The sequence below is a fragment of the Mauremys mutica genome, chromosome 10 (assembly GCF_020497125.1).
Source record: "Mauremys mutica isolate MM-2020 ecotype Southern chromosome 10, ASM2049712v1, whole genome shotgun sequence".
Taxonomy (NCBI): domain Eukaryota; kingdom Metazoa; phylum Chordata; order Testudines; family Geoemydidae; genus Mauremys; species Mauremys mutica.
The window spans coordinates 106,759-114,439 of NC_059081.1; positions in this window are offsets into that span (position 1 = coordinate 106,759).

The following is a 7,681-nucleotide window of genomic DNA, read 5'->3' on the forward strand; positions in this document are numbered from 1 at the left end:
TACAGATTTATTTATGAATCTCCCATTTGAGGAAGATTCATATGCAGAATTTTAGTTCTACCTATTATAAAGGTATTAAGCTTGGATCCAGGGTTTTAGATTTGGCCCATTTCTCACTTGTACAATCAACTGAGAATAAGCAGGGAAAAGTAGCAGACCCTTAAAATAGTAGAATATTAGCATTACCATTTGTTTTCCCCAGCTGGAATTTAGCATCATCATTCAGTGCTCTTTGGCTGAACGTTTCCCCAAAAGAGTTAGTTGACCACAGTAGCAAGAGAAAGTGCCACTAACATTGTAGACTCTCAGAAGGCCCAATCCTTCAAGGTACTAGGAACTCTTCACTCTCATGGAATTCTGGAACCTAGTTTAGAGACAGGTTATGCCTGACTTTTTGGCAGGTGCATGCAGTGGGAGAAGGTACAAGAAACCTTTCCTGGAACCCTTTCCCCTCTAGCCAAGAGCCAACTACAACTGCATTTGATGGACTGCTTCCTTTTAGAGACCCTACGACTGAAACCTCTCCCCAAGAGTTGAGGAAGAAAAGGTGCCAGTCTCACAAGGAAAGCATACTATTATCCTTATGGAAAATAGAGGCCAATGTACAGATCATGGGGTCAGACCTCTCACTTATTCCTCATTTCAAGGGAGATCATTCATTTTAGTCCTATTGTTTATCTATGTCCCACACAAGTTTTGGATCCCTTCACTTTTATTGTTGAAGACTGATTGTTTTTTCTGATTATAAATCAGGAAATGATAATTGTAGAAAGTTATTTATACTAAAGGAACTAATCCAACAGCCTTTTAAATGTCCTGCATGAATCATTTCTGTCCCTCATTTTGGGTCTATGTCACACATGGAATCCTATTTGCTAGGCTGAGAGACAGGCACACAATCTGGCTCTATACTTGGGAGGGATGGGACATAGCATGGCATTAAAAATAGCTTTTGAATAAGGCCTAGTTGGCAGCAATTCTGATTGTACAGAATCCTTGATAGTGCTGAAGTGAGCTTCCAAGTTATAAAAAGCTTAGTTACTACAGTTCTGAGGCTCAGTCCCAGCACTGCTTAGAGATAAACACTTAGTAGAATTAAAAGTCTTTCCTGCATTAACTGAAAGATTTTCTTCCTGTATTTTCAGGGTCACGCACTGCTCTTGAGTCACATGGACCTAGGGTAGTATAACCTTCAGTAGTAACATTTAAAAGATAATTACTGTGTAAAATAACAAAACACTGTAAATATTGGCTCTACTTAACAGTGGAAAAAATGCAACCCAGCCTTGCACCTTTAGTTAAACTCACTGACTTCTCTGTAAAAGAAGGCAGCTGGGTTGTTTATCGCAAGTGACTGTACTGGATAACCCCATTTGCACAATTCAGACACTGACAGTGCACCTTCTTAAGGCTATCCTACCTCCCAATCCTTTAGATACAGAGGTTTTGACAGCTGAATAAATTAGAGATGGGATCAAGTCGTAAAACATGAATCCATAACTAGATACCAAACACCATAAATTTCAGGGTTGTTTGGATCAGAGGCTTTGGTTTGGATCATCATCAAGGTAAGAGAATCACTTGCTAAATACAGATCAGCATCTGGATTTCAAAACTCCTCTGCCCTATGCACCAAAGTTTGGGGTATGGTCAGAGGCAGGGTTTGATATTAAATCTGGAATGAACATTCCTATAAAGGAGACAGCACCCTCTAGAAGTACTGTGCAAAAAAGGGTACCGACAACTTAGCTGATAAAACAGATTTTTGTTGGTTTGGAGAAAATATCAACCACATTTACATAGCAAGTGTCAGCAAGAATACTGATTAACTGACACTTAACTGTGAAGTAATCATTACTTAGGCCCACAATAGTTGGGCCAGGTTCCCTGTAACTGATTCAAGGAGCCTAGAACTCTAGGATAAGAATGCATTCATCCAGAGGGAGAGTAAGCAAGGGTGTCAACCACACTCACTTGGAGTTTTCCATAGGGTGAGAAGAGAAGCAGATTTAAAGGTAGGAGCTACAGCCCCTCTGGGGAAGGTTATTAAAAGAACGTATACTGTTTCAGTGCACCCCCCGCCATGCCTACTCCCTAGCCAACACTACTCACTACACCCTGCAAGCTCCCTGGTGTAGTGGAGAGAGGATGGTCACTTTCATCCACTACAGTCTTCTCAAGTGGCAGACTTCACCGCCAGGATCCTCTGGCACGGTCTACACTGGCAAAAGCTAGGATGTACCCTGGAATTAACATGGTCTGTGAAGTGACCACGGCAGAGTCAGGCACAGAATCCAGGAGTCCTGTCTGCCAGTACATTCGATATTGGATCTTTACTGTTTTCCACAAAAATGAATGGCAGCTTTGGCAAAGATAACAGCATTTTTCTCAAGTGTTAAAAACTATCATTCTGCCAAGATGGCAAGTAATGCTATCTAGGGACAAAAGTATGCAAATCTGCATTCATTTGTTCACTAGCATACATGGCAAAGTATCATCCTTGGTCAAATGATGATTAGTGAAACACATACAACAGCTATGATAAAAGGAATCAAACACATTCCATGACATAAAATGATATCTTGGGGGCATCAGGAAGGAATTAAGAGTCCCAACAAACATCTTCAGGAATCCATATATACACACTGCTGTGGTACTACATCATGCAATTGTCTAAATGTATCATGGGCGGATTGTTCATATTTTTGTACAGGTCTGAGGCATGATTACTGATCATTGCCAGAGGATGGAAATCAATGTGCCAATGACCTGATATATCAAAGCTTGTTGTCCTTACATTAAAAGAAATATTTTTAAAAGCCACCTATCCGAGCCTCCAAGCAACCTGGCTAATTATTAAACCACAATGCAAAATAAAACCAATACCAAAGCAGTAAGGATCTATTCATCATAAAAACAGTCAGCAAATAAGAAGGGTCATACTGGGTCAGACCAATGGTCCATCTAGCCCAGTATCCTGTCTTCCAACAGTGGCCAGCACCAGATGCTTCAGTGGGAATGAACAGAACAGGGCAATTTTGAGTGCTCCAACCACTGTTGTCCAGTCCCAACTTCTGGCAGTTGGAGGTTTAGGGACACCCAGAGCATAGGATTGCATCCCCTTGATTTCCCATTCCTCAATGCTTAATTACATCTAAAATATACCCCCAAAAGCATGAAACCAGATCTCTTACCATCCTGAGTTTTCCTTGCTCACCGTGGAATCCTAGCACACAGCATTCTCAAACTGTACCAAGATGCGATGTGGCATCATGCTGCTCCTGTCTCTTTTTCTAGCCACAAACCACTCAGTGACCTTCTTCTGGTCAAACACTTTGTGTAGTTTATTTACGGCATTCTCCCCATCACCCTTACAAATTGTGCAGTTCAGTATTTACAATAACATAGGGTATGTCTACGCTACAAAATTAGGTCAATTTTATAGAAGTCGAGCTTTAGAAAGTGATTTTATACAGTCGATCGTGTATGTCCCCACTAAGCACAGTAGGTCGGTGGAGTCCATCCTCAATACCATGGCTATTATCGACTCACAGAGTGGTGCACTGTGGGTAGCTATCCCACAGCCCCTGCTGCCCATTGGAATTCTGGGTTAAGCTCCCAATGCCTGATGGGGCAAAAACACTGTTGCAGGTGGTTTGGGGTACATGTCATCAATCTCCCCTCGCTCCCTCCCTCCCACCTTGAAAGCAATGGCAAACAATCGTTCTGCGCCTTTTTTCCTGGGTTACCCGTGCAGACGCCATAGCACGGCAAGCATGGAGCCTGCTCAGCTCACTGCTGCTGTTGTGAACATTGTAAGCATCTCACACATTATCTTGCAGTATGTGCGGAACCTGGCTAGAAGTCTCCAGCACAAGGACGATTGTGAGGAGGACATGGACAGAGACGTTCCTGAAAGCACAGGATGTGGCAATTGGGACATCATGGTGACAGTAGAGCTGGTTGATACAGTGGAACGCCAATTCTGGGCCTGGCAAACAAGCACAGACTGATGGGACCACATAATGTTGCAGGTATGGGATGATTCCCAGTGGCTGCGAAACTTTCGCACGTGTAAGGCCACTTTCATGGAACTTTGTGAATTGCTTTCCCCCACCCTGAAGTGCAGGAATATCAAGATGAGAGCAGCCCTCACAGTTGAGAAGTGAGTGGCAATAGCCCTGTGGAAGCTTGCAATGTCTGACTGCTACCGGTCAGTCAGGAATCAATTCAGAGTGGGCAAATATACTGTGGGGGCTACTATGATCCAAGTAGCCAAGACAATCAGTGACCTTCTGCTAAGAACGTTAGTGACTCTGCAAAATGTGCAGGTCATAGTGGATGGCTTTGCTGCAATGGGGCTCCCTAACTGTGCTGGAGCGATAGACGGAATGCATATCCCTATCTTGGCACTGGATCACCTTGCCAACCAATACATAAACCGCAAGGGGTACTTCTCAATGGTGTTGCAAGCACCGGTGGATCACAAGGGACGTTTCACAGACATCAACGTGGGATGGTTGGGAAAGGTGCATGACACTTGCATCTTTAGGAACTCCTGGATGTTCAAAAAGCTGCAAGAAGGGACTTACTTCCCAGACTAGAAAATTACCATTGGGGATGTTGAAATGCGAATACTTATCCTTAGGGACCCAGCCTACCCCTTGCTCCTATGGCTCATGAAGCCATACACAGGCAGCCTGGACAGTAGTAAGGAGTAGTTCAACTATAGGCTGACCAAGTGCAGGATGGTGGTAGAATGTGCCTTTAGACATTTAAAAGCCCACTGGTGCTGTTTGTTGACTAGGTTATACCTCAGCGCAACCAATATTCCTATTGTTATTGCTGCTTGCTGTGTGCTCCATAATATCTGTGAGAGTAAGGGGTAGACATTTATGGAGAGGTGGGAGGTTGAGGCAAATTGCCTGGTGGTCAATTTTGAACAGCCAGACACCAGGGCGATTAGAAAAGCACAGCTAGGCATGCTGCACATCAGAGAAAAACAGTTTCATGACTGGCCAGGCTACAGTGTGACAGTTGTGTGCGTTTCTCCTTGATGCAAAACCACCCCCTTTGTTGAATTGACTTCCCTGGAAGCCAATCCCCTTCCCTACTTCGACCACAGTTGGCAAAGGAAATAAAGTCCCTATTGTTTTGAATCCATGCATTCTTTATTTAAAAAAAAGCGAGATCAGTGACAAGGTAGCCTGGGTGGGGTGGGGGAGGCAGGAAGGACAAGGCCACGTTGCTTATTGTAGCCACACTACAAATCAAAGCTGTTTGCCGTCCCCACTCCCCGCATTCTTGGGTGTCTGGGTGAGGAGGATATGGAACTTGGCGAGGAGGGCAGGCAGTTATACAGTGGATGCAGCGGCAGTCTGTGCTCTTGCGTTTCCTGCAGCTCCACCAGATGCCTGATCCTGTCCATTTGCTCCCTCATTAGCCTCAGCATCTCCTCCTGTGTGTTCTGATCACGCTCACTGAGTGCTTTCCTGGCCTCTGCCACCAAATGCCTCCATGCATTCAGCTGTGCCCTATCAGTGCGGGAGGACTGCATGAGCTCTGAAAACATGTCATCACGAGTGTGTTTTTTCCGCCTTCTAATCTGCGATAACCTCAGGGATGGAGATGATAGGGGGAGCATAGAAACATTTGCACCTGTAGGGAGGATAAAAAGGGAGAGTAAAATTTAAGATGATACATTTCTGAGAGCAAAAGGAAGAGACTTTCACAGTGAATCAAGTAATTCAGAGCAGACAGCATATGTGTTTTAGGTACAAGGTTGCATTTTGCCTTTTATATGGAGCACCTGCCAATATGGTGACACATCACACATGGCTGGGCAACAGAATTAGGTTTCCTGGCAGCCTTGGTAAGCCAAAGGGTATGCAGGGTTGGCTTCTTCTGCCTTCATAACATGTGGGAATAGTTTCAAACTGCAGAGCCCTCTTTTCCCATAGAAAGCAATGCCGGTTGGGTTTTCCATTTAAAAGGAGGGGCTACGGTTTTGGGGTGGATATGCAGCACAGCCCTCCCCCCACCACATGGCTATTCTCAGGGATGATCTCTTTTAGCCAAGCACAAACAGCCCAGCATGAACCGGTCCTTTTACTGTTCCCTTACAAAAATTCCCCTATTTCAACCAGATGACCATGAATGATATCACTCTCCTGAGGCTGACACAGAAAGATAAAGACCGAATGTTGCATGAATGCGACCAAAAACCAGAACCATTCGCTACCATGCTTTGTGCTGCAATGATTCCAGACTACTTGCTACTGGCTTGGTGTGGTAAAGTGTCCTACCATGGAGGACACAAAATAAGGCAGCCCTCCACAGAAACCTTCTGCAAAGGCTTTCAGAGTACCTCCAGGAGAGCTTCATGGAAATGTCCCTGGAGGATTCCTGCTCCATCCCCGGACACGTTAACAGACTTTTCCAGTAGCTGTACTGGCCATGAATTCATCCCAAAGTCTTCAGGGCAAATCAAACATTAAAACACAATTGCTTTTAACCCCTGTATTGTAGTTACAAATGTGCACTCACCAGAGGTGCCTTCTCCGCCTTCAGGGTCCAGGAACCCACCTTAGGAGGGTATTGGCTCCAGGGTGATTAAAAGGTCCTGGCTGCCAGGGGGAACGGATTCTCCTCCTCATCATCATCCACAAAATCCTCCTCTGTGTTGCATGAGACTTCCCCCTTGTAGGTGTCCACGGATAGTGTTGGGGTACTGGTAGGGTCCCCCCCTAGAATGCCATGTAGCTGATCATTGAAGTGGCATGTATGGGGCTCTGACCCAGAGTGACCATTTGCCTCCTTTGTCTTGTAGTAGGCTTGCCTGAGTTCCTTAACTTTCATGCAGCACTGCTGTGTGTCCTAGGTGTAGCCTCTCTCCACCATGCCCTGTGCGATTTTGGCATATATATTAGCGTTTCTTCTTTTTGCTTAGAGTTCTGCCTGCACAGAGTCTTCTCCCCATACAGCAATCAGATCCAGTGTCTCCTGTTCATGCAATCCCAGAATCACAAATGAGCTCCAGGATGGAGCGGTCACCTGTGCTGCTGAGCGCACCACGCTGATCAAACAGGAAATGAAATTCAAAAGTTCCTGGTGCTTTTCCCGTGTACCTGGCTAGTGCATCAGAGTTGAAAGTGCTGTCCAGAGCAATCACATTGGAGCACTCTGGGATAGCTCCCGGAGGCCAATACCATCAAATTGCACAACGCTGCATCTGCACAACCCCAAATTTGACCCAAGAGGGTCAATTTTAGTGCTACTCCCCTCGTTGGGGTGGAGTATAGCGGTCGATTTTAAGAGCCCTTTAGGTCGATGGAACGGGTTTGATTGTGTAACCGCATTGCTTATAAAATCAACCTAATGCAGCTAAATTTTTAGTTCACTCAGCCAAAAATGGAGGAGAGAGAAGATATCTTCCCCTTGAGCTCTCTCTTAAAAGCCTACCAATCTCCTCCACACTTTCTTCCTTCTTTCCTTCATCTTTTCTACTTTCTGGGGTAAATTAGCCCTATAACCCTCTCCAGCCCATCCCCAATCTATCAGTTGGTCACAGCTTTGACACTCAGGTTTACTCCAGAACAATCGAATTGGTGATTCAATTATCAGAGTGCGGGTACAACTGCTGTAGCCCAGGATTCTAACACAGGGTCTCGCCACTCTTAGC